Raw genomic sequence first — 16,847 nt, forward strand, 5'->3', positions numbered from 1 at the left:
TTTTGTCTTGTTAATACCTTCCTCTATTTTGAAGAATTCAATACAATTTTCATCTAGTCTGACAATACTCCTAACATCTGTTTACTTAATCTTGTTTTCTTTTCTTTTTAATTCTTTTTTTTATTATTATTAAGGTAGCTTTAAATGAAAGGTTTATGAATATTTTTTTTAATGAGGAAAGGAAATTTTGGGGCGTTTCTATTCCATTTGAAAGTGCCTTCAAAATATACTTCACATTTAAGAATACAGCACCCAAAGGAGAGAAAAGTACAGCTCTTGTCTTGCTCAGAACACAGGGGAGTGCCTCATATGCTTTAAGCTGATCCATATTCTGTGTTTGGCTGGTTCCTGAAGCATCCAGTTTTCAGAACGAAGCAACCACTGTGGATGACAGTGCATGATATTGAATCAATATTTATTAATTATTTTGATACTACGTTTCTTTTAAAATATTTTTTCCAGAACTAGCTGTTTCAAAATAAAGTTATACTCAATGTGCACTGTGGATTTCTGACATGTCTTTCTAAAGTCCCAAAAAACTGCTTGGTGGGACTATGTTGTTGAATACTGGCTTCCTTCTTATCAATAGAGAGGTCTCTAACTCTTCCTAGGAAATGCTGATAACTACGACAATTAAATAATTGTTTTGGTTATGCTTTTCTACAAGAGAAAACAGAGAGCCTGCAGAGAAAAATTTTAAGGAAAGAGGATCTGAGTAGTCTCAGCAAAATTTGCACATTGTTTAAATATATATCCTTTTACATTAAAAAAAGTCATTCAAAGCACCTCAGCTGACAGTTTGCTGCCTGGTTTGAGGCAGTTTAACCTTAAGGTGTGGCAAGCTCTGGAAACTTAGTGACTCACTGAGTAATAACCAGCTACAACATAAAACATCAGCCTACACACAATTTTCCAACCTCATTCAGTAAATCTTTTACTTGAAAAGAAAAATAAAACAATTATCTCATTTAGTCTGTTTTTAATCTTTATGGCAAAAAAGTAATATACTTAAGGAATATTATTATTTCTTGAAAACATACAAAGATACTAAAGAAAATCACAAACAAGGCCTTGGAAACTTTTTTGAAGTTTTACTCTCCATTTCTTCATTTTAATTTTATTTTAAAGTGATATAATATGCAAGCATCTACAGCACAGAAAAACAAACTTGTAATATCTATGGCATTATTACTATTGGCCAAAAAAAGCAAGAATGGGGCACACAGGTTTTTAAAATAATAATATAAGAAAAACCCACAGAAAATACATATTTTCTTTATTCTTCCAGACAGGATAAGTGTTATGTTACCCCCCCACACACACCCCCATGGGAATAATCTTTTTTTGCAGAAATATTCCAGATTACTCCAGACACAGGACCAAATGAAGAATGCTGCTAGCTCTCAAAGGCTTCACCTCACTAAATTTCCTTTTTCCAATGGGAAAACAACATTTCTGAGGAGTGAGAAGGAGGAAGAGACACAGGAAAGGCAGAAAATCTCACCCAAAATTGTAGTCAGGATGTGGCTGGATGCACGTCTGGATCTGAGAACTGCAAACTGCTCCCAGAGTTTCTGTTCAAGATGTAATGTCTACATACATGGACACATAAATCCATAGAGCCTCGAGTGAGTATGGAGTGAGGCCACCCCAGACACAAATATTCTCCATTTATTAGAATGCAGTCAGGTAGCAGTGACATTCAGGATACGATCTTCTCTCCTGGAGCTGCTCTAAATGCCTTTGCCATGAAAAATAAGGTTGTTCAAAGGTAAGAGAAGATGGGTCTGCTGGGAAGTATCTCCACAGCTGATGGACTGTGGTGGGTTGCCCCTGGCTGGGTACCAGGTGCCCACTCCATCACTCCCCTCTTCAGCTGGACAGGAGGGAGAAAACCTAACAAATATTACGCTCATGGGTCATGGTAAGGGCAGGCGAAGATCAGTCATCAATTATCATCATGGGGAAAACTCAGCTTGGGAAAATGGATTGAATTTATTATCAATCAAATCAGAAGAGGATAATGAGAAATAAAATCAGATAGTAAAATATCTCACCCCCCAACTCCTCCCTTCTTCCCAGGCTCAATTTCACACGTAAATACTCTCCCTCCTCTTGCCCCACAGCACAAGGATATGGGGAATGGGAGTTGTGGTCATTTCATCACATGTTTTCTCTGCTATTCTTTTTTCCTCAAAGGGGTGGACTCCTCTGGCCCTCCTTCGGCATGGATCCCTCCCACAGGAGACAGTACTCCAAAAACTTCTCCAGTGTCCTTCCTTCTCCTGGGATGTAGCTCTGCATGAATTGTTTCAGCATGGCCCTCTCCCATGGGGTACAGTGAAAGCCCCTGTAGGATCACAAGTCCTCCCAGCAAACCAGCTCCAATGTGGGATCCTCTCTCCATAGGGCCACAGGTCATTCCAGATTTTTCTTCCAACATGGACTTCCCATGAGTTCACAGCTTCCCTCGTGCATCTACCTGCTCTGGTGTGGGCTCCTCCACTGGATACAGGTGGATCTCTGCCCCCCCTGGGACCCCCATGGGCTGCAGGGGCACAGCTGCATCACCTTGTCTGCACCAGAGGAGCAAGGGAATCTCTGCTCCACCACCCGGAGCACCTCCTGCTCCTCCTTCTTCACCGACCTGTGTGTGTCTGCAGGGCTGTTTCTCTCGCATACTCTCAGTCCTGTTCCCAGCTGCTGCTGTGCAGCATTTTTTGCTCTCTATCACTCTGTTGTCCCAGAGGCACTGCCACCATCACTGAAGGGCTTGGGCCAGTGGTGTGTCCATCTTGGACCCACTTGGCATAGACTGTTGGACACAGCAGGAGCTTCTGGCAGCATCTCACAGAAGCCACTCCTGTAGCCTCCCACTACCAAAACCTTGTTTTGCAAACCAAATACAGGCACATGCTTTTCAAGAAGACCAGAAAAATGATTGAAGGGATGTCTTTCAAACAAGAAGCCTTTTATCAGTACTGAAGCAGCTCATCCTACTCAGAACTAAACTTAGGAATGAAACCGTGAAGCATCAGTTTTTCTTTTTCTATGACCTTGGATACCACAAAATATACTTATTTTGAAAGACTCTGGGATATAATTCACTGTATTCTGTATCCCCTTTCCAGATGCCAGAACGAATGTAGCCATTTCCAGTTTCTATTCCAGGATTTAGATGAACAGGTTTGGGGAGGCAATTTCAGGTAAGAGCTTCACCTCTCTTGGCTTGACTTTTTTTACTGACAAGCCTTTGATTCCTGTCTTGGACAGCTTCTTCTACCAGATTATACCAGATGAAGGGATTAATCAGTGACAGAAAAATAAATAAATGCAGAGCTCTCCACAGAGTTTAAATTCTTTTAAAAAGCTAGATTTTTGAGTCCAACATCAACTGCCTAATTTTGGTAGGAAGCATGAGGTTACTCCAGAGAGGGGAGTCAGAAAACCATGTATTTGTGGCATTCAGATTGGTGATACAATCATGTAGCTCCAAAACAGGAATAATCCACACTGCCAAGAACTACAGAATTAAGTGTGTTGCATATAATGGATAGAGGCGCAGGCTGCACAGCAAACTGATAATTTCCACTTTTGCCCCATTATGTGCCAAGTGTACAGGTGAGGTAACAATGGAACCCAGCTCTTTCTAGAAAGAAGTATAAAGGCAAAGTTTACAGACTGGGAAGTATTAAAAACACCAAATTGTCATACTGATTATTTTGTTTTTCTCACAAATCACCACAGCCGCTTGTTAAAATACCAATGGAATTTGCATGGCTAATTTAACAAAATTGCGAACCAGGTAACTGTGTGCAGAACCCCTAAAGCAGCCAAGAGGCCACAAAGGTGGCCAGCCTATGGCTGTAATTAACAGCACAGACACAGTCTGCACAAGCTGTATTTTGTCCTTTGGTATTTACTATGTGAAAGTTACATGTTAAAAGAAATGAAAAAAAAGGTAGAAAAGAGAAGTTTTCCAAGCCTATGGAATAACTTACCTAAGGGTTTGGGGATTGGGCCCCAAATGCAGGAAACAATGTTATATTCTGGCTTTAATTTTAAAAAAGAGGGGGGAGAAAAAAGAGCAACACAAAATATTCTAAATTTATAGATGGCACAGGGTATTACACTCTGCAGCATCTCACACGAATTTTGCTTGTGGCCATCTTGAACGCCTCCAGCTCCAGATACACTGTAATTATCCCAACCCATGTGATGCACCGTGTGCTCTCCTCTGCCAAAGGATAAATGTCTTTTCCATACAGCAGTTTCCCAGCAGTATACTCCACGTGCCATAAAGCTCATTCTCAATACAGTAGGAGTTTGACAGGTCAATGCAAAAGGAAATAATTAATCTGGGTAGTTTGAAGCCTTTGAATTTCCTAGACATATTTAATACGAAGCTTACATAAACACTAAGAAGAGCTAAGCCATTCCCTATGTGCTCATATAAAATCACTCATTTATGTGTGCTCAGTGTAAGAGCACCACAAAAGCCACACATTCAGTTAGAATGGCATTAAAAAGCAGATGTATTAATACATTAAAAAGGAATTAAAATATAGTCCCCCAAGACTGTAGGTAAATGCTTAAGAGAATCAAATCTGTAATCGAAATTGAAATGAAAATTGCTTTGACAAAGCGTGATAAGCTTCAAGGATTTAACAGCAATGATCATAAGAAAGGAAAAGAAGTGCTCAGTAGTCCATCTTTCCTCAGCCAAAGAAAATACAGACAAAGGCAACAAACTACAGTTACAACATAAAGTCAAAAGATGTAAAGAAGTCCATGCAAATATTTACTGCTGAGCTTGAAAGAAAGACACTGAAAATTGCTATTAAATGCGAGAAAGTCTGCCCCAAAAATCCCAAGAGTCTGAATTCTCTAACTAAGCAAGCAAGATTTCCAGTCACAAAAGTATAAATATTTTTAAATGAAGTGAAAATACTGTGGAATGATAGTAGGTTTATTTTTATAAATGCCAAGTCTCTATGGTTTTCAAAATTAATAAATGTACGCCTAAAAAAAAAATGCCCATCATACTTAAATTGAGCAGCATGGAATAGGTCTGTTGGTATGTAATATCTGGAATTAAATATGCACTCCTAGTGGGGCTTTGTTGCCTAAATGGATAAATTCCATTCAAGCATTTATAGCTATTCATTGTCCAAAGTTTAGTTTAATGAAATATTAAGGAGCGAGACAGTGAGTAAATTTATAGGTACATGTTTGCATTACAAGCAATGGACAATGGGAGTAAAGTTTTATCATGGATATCAAATACGTCTATCCCAGTGAGGCTATTTTTTGATGAATTCTTTAAATTTCTGGAGCTTAAGCTGTAAGACAGCAAGCTTTACCTTAACAACAGAATAATTATAGGAGAAAAAAAGGAGTGCCTAAAGAGGATTTGCAAAAACTGAAAATAGTTACATCCCCTTCATAAGTGCACACACAAATATTGTAAGAGCACAGGAAATTATCAGTTGAGGCACATGCACATTAAACCTCGGCTTTTTTCAAATCTGCAATTGCAGACAAGTCAAATCTCTTCATTACTTAAAGGTGCAGTTGTGACCTCTGGGATACGTGACAAAGGGCTGACAGAAACTCCACCACTTTCAAAACATCATGTTGTATATTTTTTTCCAATTTTTTTTAATGGCAGCTTTCTTTCAAAAGGTACAGAGAGACTTGTGGGGGTTTTAAGTAATTGAAAAGGGTGTGTAGCATATGAAACTTAACACTGTCATGTATGAAACATTTAAATTGATGCCTAATTATTCATTTATTTAAAAGTTCATCTTTCACCAGTAAACAAAAAGAAAGAAGAAAACCAAAGCCATCTTAGCCCAAGCTTCCTGTGGATGCACATTCATGTTTCGCCTGCTTGTTTTGAAAAGCTGTCCATAAATTCTGTCCAAGTGGCATTGTGGCTCCAGGGTTCCTAGAAGTAAGAGATAACAAAACACTCCTAGATCACTCAGTTCATCTCACTGCTAATGTCAGACAAAATAACAACAAAATAACAGCTCTTACTGCCAGGAAGTTTCTCTTACCAGCTACCAATGGCATTTTCTCTCACTGTTTTGCTCCCTTGTGTATGCCTTGTGCAGAAGCTTGAGTTATTCCCTCATTTTCTGACATTCCACCCACCCAGTGACATGTGGCTGTAGTGTAAAGCTATCCTCCACTAGGCATCCATAATGTGTTAACCTCAGACATTCAAGAATCATAAGACCCCAAAATTAAAATAGGTTTAGAAGAAACCCAGAATTTTTAAAAGTTATCCAGTTGAATTCTCTTTATTCAACATTTCAGGCTCTTGGGATTCACAGTTTAAAATTACTTTTTATGTGGCTCCAAAGGCTTGGACTTCTCAATAGTTTTTTAAGTGAAAGCTCTGATTTTGTGATTCAATAGAAAGATTAGAATTATAAAGCTAAAAAGGTATGAATTCTTAAGATTTGCAAAATATTTACAAGTTTTGAAAGTATCTTACCCTTTTTTTCTGCATTTTCACGAATATTTCTGGATTTATCAATAAATACTGCCAAGTCCTTCTGGCAGATACAAGGACTGAGTTTATGATTGCTGCCATATAAACTTGGCACTTTACTCTGCATTTCCAAGACTCACGTTTACTGCAGAAACAATTTCCTGGGAGTTTCCTGTGTCTATGGAGGGAGAGGGGAGGTGACAGCCAGCTTCTTGTGGGAGGCACAATCTACTTCCTTCTCCATAGAGTTCTGATTTTACTAAAATAGATTAATTGCTTGAGCTTGTGCTCACCTTATTCCAAGCTGTCTATCAGCTGCCAGTCTCTAGACCATATCCCACCACCTCCCATTTTTAATGAAGACTTTTATTTTCCTGTCAGAGCAGAATGGAAACAACAACTGAAACCTCAGAAGTTGCCACACAGCAAATTTTTCTGGCAGCTCTGTTGACATGGGAATTTTCAAAGAGCCTTTAATAATCTTAAATCCAGAAATATTCCCATGAATTTGTGATTTTCATCCACAATGGTCAACAGTTTCCATGAATTGCAGTGTAGGAGTAAGTCTGTCCGAGGAAGATCACTGCCTTTTTTCCCAAACTTTTGAAGGAGTAAATGAAAGAGCCGCCTCTGAGGAGGGTTTCTGTCTCTGCTTGTTTCCAACGAGAAGAAATCCTATCCCGCTGTCTCGGTCAGGACGACACTTCCCCCTTTTCTATGTCCATTCCCGACAAGGATGAAAAAGTCAGCAGAAAACCACAGCTGGATGCTGGCTTGATCCAGAAGTGTTGACTGGGTGGAAGGAAGGAGGAACCAAGAGAGGTCAGGGAAACAGCTGGGCAAGAGAGAGCAGGATTTAGGGACACAGGGATGTGTGGAGCAAGAAAAAATATTGCACAAGGGAAAGTGGATGGAGCTCCAGCAAGAAGTGAGTAGAATGATTTGGTGGGGGCAGGACCAAGCTGCCAGAACAGCTGAAAAGTGACAGCTGAGTGAAAGCGCCATGTGGGAAGAAATGACAGATTTACAGTCTTAATTACAAGCCGTGAACAGGATCTTCTTTCCTAGAGAGCAGGAGAAATGGCTGGACCTGCATGGACACATTTGCCTGGCGATCCCTAAGCAGGCAGAACAACAGCAGGATGCGTTTGCTCATTTCCTTCTCACATCCCGGATTTTAAGGCTGGTCTCCGCGTATCTGAAGGCGGTAACAGCGAAATGACAAGGCTGAGGACGCCCAAATGACAATTTCAGCTTATATTATTAAAACACCTGCGTGCCAGCTGCTGTTCAGACGAGCCCTCAAGTGTTCCAGCTGGAAATGTTTCTGATCCAGGAAAGACTGAGGTGCTTGGGGAAAAGGGAATTTCTCTTAATAGGGAAAAAAATGTATTTCGAAGTTTTAGAACCATGAGCTGTCATTTTGGCCAGGATTTTATGGGATCCTGGGGTCCAGAAAAGATCCATTATAAAAGACAAATTGGGGATATCTGATACAACGAGGTGGAAAGGGTCATATTTTTGTTGAATAAAAATACTTTCTTTCCTAACTGAACATTGAGTTTTGATAAAATATTGATGTGTACGGGAAAAAACTATTGTATTCCACATGGGAATATCCTTAAGTCGAGAGAGAGAGCACTGAGACTTCGGAATGACTTTTTACTATTCCCCACCTTCTGTAAAACGAGATTAACATCAAGCTAGGGAATTGCACTTACTTGCATCAGAAAACCTCATTCACATACCAAGATGTCAGAGCACATCAGGAAACCCTGAATTGCGCAAAGCCACAAGTAGCCTACTGTGCATTATATTTTTACTGTGATGAATTAATACATAGTGGTTTTCTCTATTTGTCTCCTGTTCAGTATTGTCTTTTAAAAAAATTACTCACTTGTTTGCTTACATTACTGGAGGGACTGATCACAATCTACAAAATCTGAAGGGCAATAATAACACAGAGCATGAAGTCAGGCAGCATTGCAATTCTCTAGCAGCTCTACTTCTTTCATTTGGCTGCAAGGAGGTCCTCAGTGTGGAATTGTACCACTGTTTCTATGGTGATATGTCACATACATATCGGCTCTTTGTGGCATTTGCAACCTTCTGAGGATTCAGTTTAACCTAAGTTGGTAGGGGTAGATGACTGGAAATGCTCTTGGCAAAGGTGACTGGCTGTGACTGGCTGTGGTTAAATGCTGGTGTGCACAAAGCTTTTGGAAACAATGAAATGTGACTCATCACTAGATGGTGTGGGACTTTTCCTCCCTTACTATATCAGCATTTGGTTTTATATTGCAATTTGATTTATGTTTCAGTATTTCTAACATCAGAAATTACTTATACAAGGTGTTTCAAGGGAAGATATCGCTTCCACCACTGTGTCTTGTACTAGAAGGTAGTTACAGTAAGATGAGGTGGCAAAATTTTCTGAGAAGAAGATTTCTGCTTATAATGTCTCTAAGAATAACTTTGTGAGAGTGCATGATTGTCCTTTCCTGTGTTACATATAAAACTGTTTTTCAGGGAATGTGAATGACATTGAGTCAGAAAGACACTTTTAACAAGGGACTGCACATCACTGGTTTTATAGCATCATTTGTCAAAGCTGAAGACCAATTTAAGCAAAATGACTTCACATTAATTTGAGAATTCTGAGTCCCTTGAAATCTTTTTTTTTTCTCAGAATATTAAAAAAAAATTATGGAAGTTGGAAAAAAAATTAAAGTATCCCCCTGTTTTCCCCCTGTGCAGTGTGAGGAGTGCACTCTCATCTTCACATGCTGAAAAAAATATTCCTGACATCTTTAGGTAGCCTGAGCTCATTTCCCAGGAACCAAGTTCATATTTATCAGGAAAGCCCATGGATTGTCTACTCATGGAGAGGGGAGATGTCACATTTCTGAGAAATGTGGAAGAATTGTGATGGTTTCTCGTTTTGAGTGACAGATAACCTGCCTCGGTGTCAAGTGCAGGCTTGGAAAGCAGAGTTGAGTCCCACAGCCCTTGATTTACCCTCTGGGTGATGTCTCCATAAGTATCCTTGTTGATCAAAGACACCAATCCAATCCCAAAATCACTTAAATAAATTGTTTCCCCTTTAATACCAGAAGTTCCAAGGTCACTCCAAGCCAGTCTTCCATATATGCAGGAAAATAAAGCGCATCAGGCAAAGTTTTCAAAGCATGGTGGAGTTTCCTGCCAGCCATGGCCAAATCATCCAGCCATGCAGGTGTTCTCCAAACAAATGTTCACTCTGGCACCACCAGACTGCTCAGCTGTTGGAAAGTGGATAAGCAGCTGGAAAACTGCTTTACACATGCAGTCAGCATTCATAACAATACTTTCCTTGCTATTATTTCTGCTACATCTAATCCACCACAAAATATTTGGCCCATCCACTTACTGCATTTTACTTTTAGCAAAGTTTGTAGGCTATGGGCTGCTTTTGCTTCTCACGTGTTCAATCCACACAGCAAAATGAGGTTCCTGTTTTGATAGCAGCTACTGATGGTTACAAATAATAGCAAAAATAAACTTCTGCTACTATTTGACATGACCTATTTCCAGATAGGAAATGGTCTATCATAGCATAACTGAGAAGATAACCCATTATTAACTCCTGTCTCCAAAACTTCCAAGAAGACTGATTATATGGTTTACCCTGAAACACTGCAATTTCGCTAACATATTTGTTGAAAGCAATTATAATCTATACAGTTCTTCATAGATCTTGGAATACAATAACTTTAAATGGAGTAAACGGCTCACATGTCCTGATCTCAATTGAAATATGACACTATTATATCTTCAGAGGTTACCAACAGATCTCTTTTTCCTGGGTAAACAAAGAAAATCATGAGGAGGAGAGAAAAAGAAAATATTTTGAAAACTTGTGAGTCCAGTTGTTCTCTGCCAACAGCTATGCAGACACTGGGGCTGACTTGTTGCCAGAATCAGCACACTAGTTAGAGCTCTCACATTCTGCAGGCAGCAGCTTGACGATAAAAAAGGAAAAAAATTTTTCCCTTCTTGCTGCCTTCAGCAGATGCCTCCAGCTTAGAAGGGAGTCAGCCCAAGTGTTTGCAACAGCAATTTGTTGAGTTTTTGCTCATTAAAAGCTTTGCCAGGGCTTTACTCCATGACCCGAGCGGCTGGCTGACTGAATGCCTCTTCCCGGACTGAGGAGGCTGAGCCAGGGAGGCACTGCTCTCTCTGCTTCGTGTCCTAAACGGGCAAAAGGAGGGGTTTCCACCTCTCAGACAGACAAGGCTATGACAGAGAACTGCTGAGTGGCTCACAGGCACCAGGGGCCACCTAGGGCACAAGAAGAGATGCTGTTCCACCAGCATAGCATGCAGGTCATCCCTTGGGTGCAGGCAGTAGGGGTCCCAGTGTAGCACCCTGGTCTTTGTTCAGAGCACACTGGAGACAAAGTAGTACCTTAGGAAGCTACAGAGTTAGATTTTTGTCCTTTACTCTCTCCTGCACTAGGGCACTACAAGAGAGCACTTGCAGGCTGGGATCATAGAACCATGGAATCAGAATGGTTTGAGTCGGTAGGGACCTTTTAAAATCATCTAATTCCAACACCCCCGCGTGGGTAGGGACACCTTCCACTCAGTCTCGTTGCATGAAGTCCCATCTAACCTGACCTTGAACACTTATCTGAGGAGCAGCCCTGCAGAAAGAAATCTGCAGGTGCACAGTATGGGTCAGTTGTGTCCTGGCAGCCAAGAGGGCAAAACACATCCTGGGATTCATCAAACACAGCAACACCAGCCAGGCAAGAGAGGTGGTTATCTCATTGTATCCCAGTGTTGGTGCAACCTCATCTGGTGTACTGCACACAGTTCTGGGCCCTACATCGTAAGTATGTGAAGGTACTTAAATGCACCCAGAACAGGGCAACAAAACTGATAAAAGGGCTAGAAGGAATGTCCTATGAGGAGCAGCTACAGATATTTGGGTTTGTCTGGTTTGGAGAGAAGGATGCTGAGCTGTGACCTCACTGCTCTCTACAGCTTCCTGAGCAGGGGAAAGGGAAAGGGAGCTCTGTGCTTTTCTGCCTGGGATCCAGTAATGGAATATGTAGAAATGGTTGCAAGCTGCATCGGGGAGGTTTAGACTGGACATTAGGAAGCATTTCTTTACTAAAAGAGTCATCAAATGCTGGAACAGGCTTCCTAAAGAGGTGGTCGATAGCCCAAGCCTGTCTTAGTTTAAGAAGCATTTCGACAATGCCCTTAATTGTATGCTTTAACTTTTGGTCAGCCTGGAACTGGTCAGGCAGTTGACTAGATGATCGTTGTAGGTCTCTTCCAACTGAACAATCTATTCTAGTCTTTTCTATTCAATTCCTATCATTTCCAGTGATGGGGCATCCACAACTTCTAGGGGCAACATGTTTCAACATTTCTCTACCTTCATCATAAAACATTTCTTCCTTATATGCAGTCTCAATTGACCCTCTTTTTGATTGAAACCATTAACTCTTGTCCTATCTCGACAGGCCTTGCTAACTATTTTGTCTCTGTCTTTCTTATTAGCCCCCTTTAGAGACTGAAAGACTACTATAATGTCTCCCTGGAGTGTTTTCTTATCCAGGCTGAAGAAGCTCAATTGTCTCAGTCTTTCCTTATAAGCAAAGTGTTCTATCCCTCAGATCATCTTAGTGACTCTCCTCTGCACTCACTCTAACAGATCCATGTCCTTCTTGTGCTGGGAACACCAGAGCTGGACACAGTACTCAACACAGGAGTCATGAGAGCAAAGCAGAGGGTCAGAATTGTCTCCTTCACCCTGCTGGCCTCTCTGCTTTTTATGCAGCCAATGACATTGTTGCTTTGCAGGCTGCAAGCACATGTTGCTGGCTTATGTCCAGTTTTTCATCCAGCAATATCCCCAAGTCCTTCTTGTCATGGCCACTCCCAATCTCTTCATTCCACAGCCTGTATTATACTGGTACTGAGACCATCAGTATGTTACAGGCTGTATTGGTTCAATGATCTTTATCTATGTAGCTCCCTGCCACACCTGACTGAAGATCTGTTGCCTTAGCTATTGATCCCACAAGTCTCTGGCTGTGTTATTGAAATAGCACAGATTTAGAAAAATGGTAGATTAAGATAACTATGAGTGGGGATTCTAAGGCACCCCTGCATCCCTAGTCCTTCCTCCTGACTGGGTGGAAGTAGCTTCCCAAGAGCATGTTTATCCTTGATGCCAAGAGCAGGCCTGTAACTCCGTAACAGAGAAGATCCAGAATGATCATCTCAGAGATTTCCCCCTCTCCTAAGCACCTAAAGCTTACAAGCATCTGTATCTTTTTCCACTTCTGTTTTTTGATACCTCCCCAATATGGAGGTCTCCTTTTTCTTCCAAGGCTCAATCCCCAGATAAAGTGAAATCAGAGGTTTCTGCTGGTGAGCCATGGATATGAAGGAGGAACCTAAAGAGGTAATGGTTGCCTCTCCCCTGGTGAAATAGATAAGAAAAGGTGAGGTTCTTCTTTGTCCATGGGGTATGGTTTTGTAACCTGTTTCCCAAAAGCACCAAGCAGAAGAAAGTAATTTGTCATGCCTCTTCCTGCCTGCACACTGTGTGTGCATCATGAGGTAGACCTGCTAAGAGGAAACTTAGGGAGGATGTGATATACCAAAAAGTCTGGGGAGTTTTTGGTGGTTAAAATACACACCTCTGTCATCAGTTCTTAGCAGAAAATGACAGTCAAAAGACCAAAGTATCTATGAGGTAATTTAGAGAAACTAAAGGTTCTCAAAATAACAGAGGTTTTGTCTCTGTAATCATACTGCACTGAGGAATCCATTATCTTATTTAAGGTTTGTTTTTCAGGGTCAGAGGGATCATGGTGCTGTATTTTGAGAAATACAGGTTGCAATGCTGTAACAGTTTGGGTCACCTCTGTGTGTTTGTCATACAGTCCTGTACAGTTTGTTTTAACTAGGGTGTACTCACTGAGTATACAAAATCAGTTAGAATTTTACTGAAAGCCAGGCCAGGATCAGCTAACTTGCAGTATCTTAGCTCTGTAAGACAGTCCAAAGGAGGCTTTGCAAACCTATTCCAAGAAACAAGAACTCAAATTCAAGAGAACAGCAGATAAAAATGTCAGGACACTTAGTGTGTTTCATTTGGCCAGGAGAAGAGCCAACCAATTTAACTGAAAACATCTGCAAGGGATGGACAGCATGTGCAGGGCTCTTAAAACAAGATTCACCAATTCCATCAACAACTATCAACCAGATATTGCCACTCAGAAGCAAAGTGACATTTTGCAAGCACACCATGTCTTCACAAGAGAAATGAACCCAAGAAACAATTCAGTGTTTATAACACCTCACAAAGTATCCTGCGCTTTCTCACCCGTCACCATTATTTCAGTAATGGAGATGCAGACACTGGCTGTGCCTTGCATCTCACCTAGCTTTACATCATGCAGTAGTCAGCTTTTGAGTTAGGCTCCTATTACTGTCATCCACCCTGTTCTTCTCACCTATTTCAAGTGTCATGGAGATTAATATCCCCATAGAAGTGCTTCTCCATTGACCAGAAAGTGAGTCAAGGGTGATGAAGATGACTGAGACTGGCTAACACAAAATCTACATAGAGAGATGAAGCTTCATCTGTTCAAAAGTGAGATGGCATCAGCTCTTGGTTATCCAACTTGGTGGATGTCAGAGAAAGTTCAGGTATGCCTATCTCCAGACTTTCCTAATGGCTTTTCATGGCAGCTTCTGAGGAGTGATTTGGACAGTTCTTTCCCAGGGGAGTTCAACATCACTTTCTGACAACTTGGAAATGAGAACCCAAACTTCTAAATTACCCTTGAAGTGTTGCCAGCCCTTGTGGTTTAATGGTTGGACTGAGCATGTTTGGTTGTTTTCTTAAAGCCCTAGACCCTAGAATCAGGTTATTTATTACCTGACAATTCCACCTCCTTTCATCTGAAAGCTCTTGTAATCACAGGGAGATCACAGGAGAAAAGCCACAAGGGAACAGAGGGGAAAGGATGTGAGTATAAAGGAAAAAATACAAGTAGTTGAGTAGTAATGATATTAGGAACCTGATAATTCTTAAGCAAGTGTCTTGATTTGCTGGAGTCTGACCCAGCTTTTGAGCAAATTGGGCTATTGTTAGTCACTATTAATTTGTCTGGTTCTTCAAGTCCTGAGGACTTTTGTAATCTCCAGCCTCCTATCAGGCTTCAAAAGATGAAGGTGTGCACCTGAGAAACAACAAAAAAAAAAATCCTTCCATATTAGCCAACTTTTCTTTAAAACTAATATCAATGGATAGTCTAAATTATTAATTTCATTGGGACCAGTTTGGAAGTTGCTTAACCAAATGCTGACCCATGGTCTCTTCTTGCATGTCAATGTGAATTGCTACAAGCAAACCTCATGGTGTGAAGGAAGTGGCACACCAAGGACAGAAAGTTTCCAGGTGTCCTGCCATGAGGGGTCACACATCACTGTTGCCTTGAGGTGGTGGGCATACGCCAGTATCGGAATTTCCACGTCCCCCCCCACTGCTTGCTTTCAATCTGAATAAATCTGACCAATACTGTGACTAGGCTGGTTTCAAGTGAAGACAGAGTGGGATGGGGTGGGTGGATAGGGTAGGAATTAACATAGTTAGAAATTGAGCATGACACGGTTGGTGTTCATACATATCAAAAAAACTTGTCCATCCCAGCTTCTGGATACAGCATCATGATCCCCTGAACTGCTAGAGCCTGCCTATAGCTGTTTTGGCACCAAAATATCCTGGCAGGATGTATCATAACATTAGAAGAGTGTGTCTTCCATCCATCTGGTTTACTGATAGCTGCCTCCAAGTGCTTTGAAAAGTGCTGACTGAAGATACAGAACAATAAATCCACAGCTTGCCATTCAAACCCTCAAGAAAAATAATAACCTTGAACCCTGTCCTGAAATTTTATCACTTCATGCTCCAAAAGGACCTCAATGTCTCAAATGGGCTATCCATCTTGAGAGCCATGTTTTATTGGCAGCTCACTCTGACACAAAAGGGCTAAGAGTGCATGCCTGGCCTTAAAAACACCCACTTGAAAGTTTGCTGAAAAAAAAGCTTAAAAGTCTGCCTGGTTGGTGGCTTGGTTTCTTGCTTCACTACCAGTAACTTTGCATGTGCTATGCCACTCGACAAATTGATGGGCCAAAAAGTTTCTCTTTGGAAGCTTCATTTCCTCTCCAGCAAGTGACAGCCTTCCACCTTCCTGGTAGCAACCTCCAGGCCAGCTGTGTGGGGGCACCAGGCCAGCATGAGAGAGTGCTCTGCCACAGCAGACCGGGTTCTTTTAACCTATGTTTGCTAAATTAATATTCAAGCAGTGGAAGGGAGCAGCCAGGGGGCAGCAAGACCCAATGCCAGCATGGCAGAGGGTGCAGGGTGGGCCTGGCAGGGGGGCAGTGGTGTGCCAGGAGCAAACACTGACAGGAAACCCCAACTTTCCAGCTTCCCTGAGTCCAGCCAGCACATCCCACCTGAATGCACCCACTGTGCAAGCCCTGGAAGGCTCTCAGTCATCACTCCTCATGCACCCTACCAGAGCCAGCAGTACTGCTGGCTTGGGCAAGGCTTGTGAACATATTTTCTACTTACAGAAGACCAATACAGGAAAAGACAAAGGCCTCCCCATCCATTTGCTTCTCCCAGGGTTCCCATGCCTCATTGCAATCCCTTCTAGTGTCCTCACAGCCATCTGTGCATGAGGTTCTGCAACTACCTCATTGTCTTACCTCTGAGGCATGCAATTATCTTTGCATTTGTTGCCTTTGATATCAGCTGCCCCTATAGCCACATACCATCAATCTTTCTCTGAGCTGAGACCAGCTTTCTCTTTTTCTCTCTCTTTCCCCTCTGTTCCAGCCAGTTTTTCACTTCAGTTTCTACCTGAGAATGCTCTCAAGTGCCCTCAACTGCTCTCAATCCCCTCTTCCTACTGTACTTCTCATCCTGGCAGCTCTGCCTTGTTCTGTGACCCACATCCCTTCAGTTCAGCCATCAGGCCATGCCCAGTGTGCTGATGGTGTCTATAGGTAAGTAAATGTCCTTTTCTCCACCTCATACAAGTGCTTTTTAATTCTCTTCTGTGGCACTAAACTCTGCGAAAGAATGTAATTTTTTTTTAAATCATCCCTATGCATGATTCATTTCTCTTATGCTGAGAGTTTACTTCTTTCATTTCTGAAGATGAGTAAGTGTGTTTGCTTTTAAATCTGGCCCTTTAAGCTCATCTTTTGTCACAATATTTATCAGCAAGAGGAATGGGATGGCTGCCCACCATCAGGAACCA

The 16,847-nt window shown here is 41.5% G+C and overlaps 1 long non-coding RNA gene across 1 annotated transcript; it reads right to left on the minus strand.

Moving 5' to 3' along the window:
* Window positions 1-3,439: 3,439 nt before the first annotated feature.
* On the minus strand, window positions 3,440-7,638 carry LOC148224814 (uncharacterized). Its single transcript, XR_015801960.1, has 2 exons — window positions 6,796-7,638; window positions 3,440-5,950 (listed from the first exon to the last, which is right to left on the minus strand). It is a non-coding gene; the product is annotated as an uncharacterized LOC148224814 (long non-coding RNA).
* Window positions 7,639-16,847: the final 9,209 nt, after the last annotated feature.

Source organism: Sturnus vulgaris, chromosome 2 (genome assembly GCF_052056855.1).
Source record: "Sturnus vulgaris isolate bStuVul1 chromosome 2, bStuVul1.hap1, whole genome shotgun sequence".
In the NCBI taxonomy this organism is placed as follows: Eukaryota; Metazoa; Chordata; class Aves; order Passeriformes; family Sturnidae; genus Sturnus; species Sturnus vulgaris.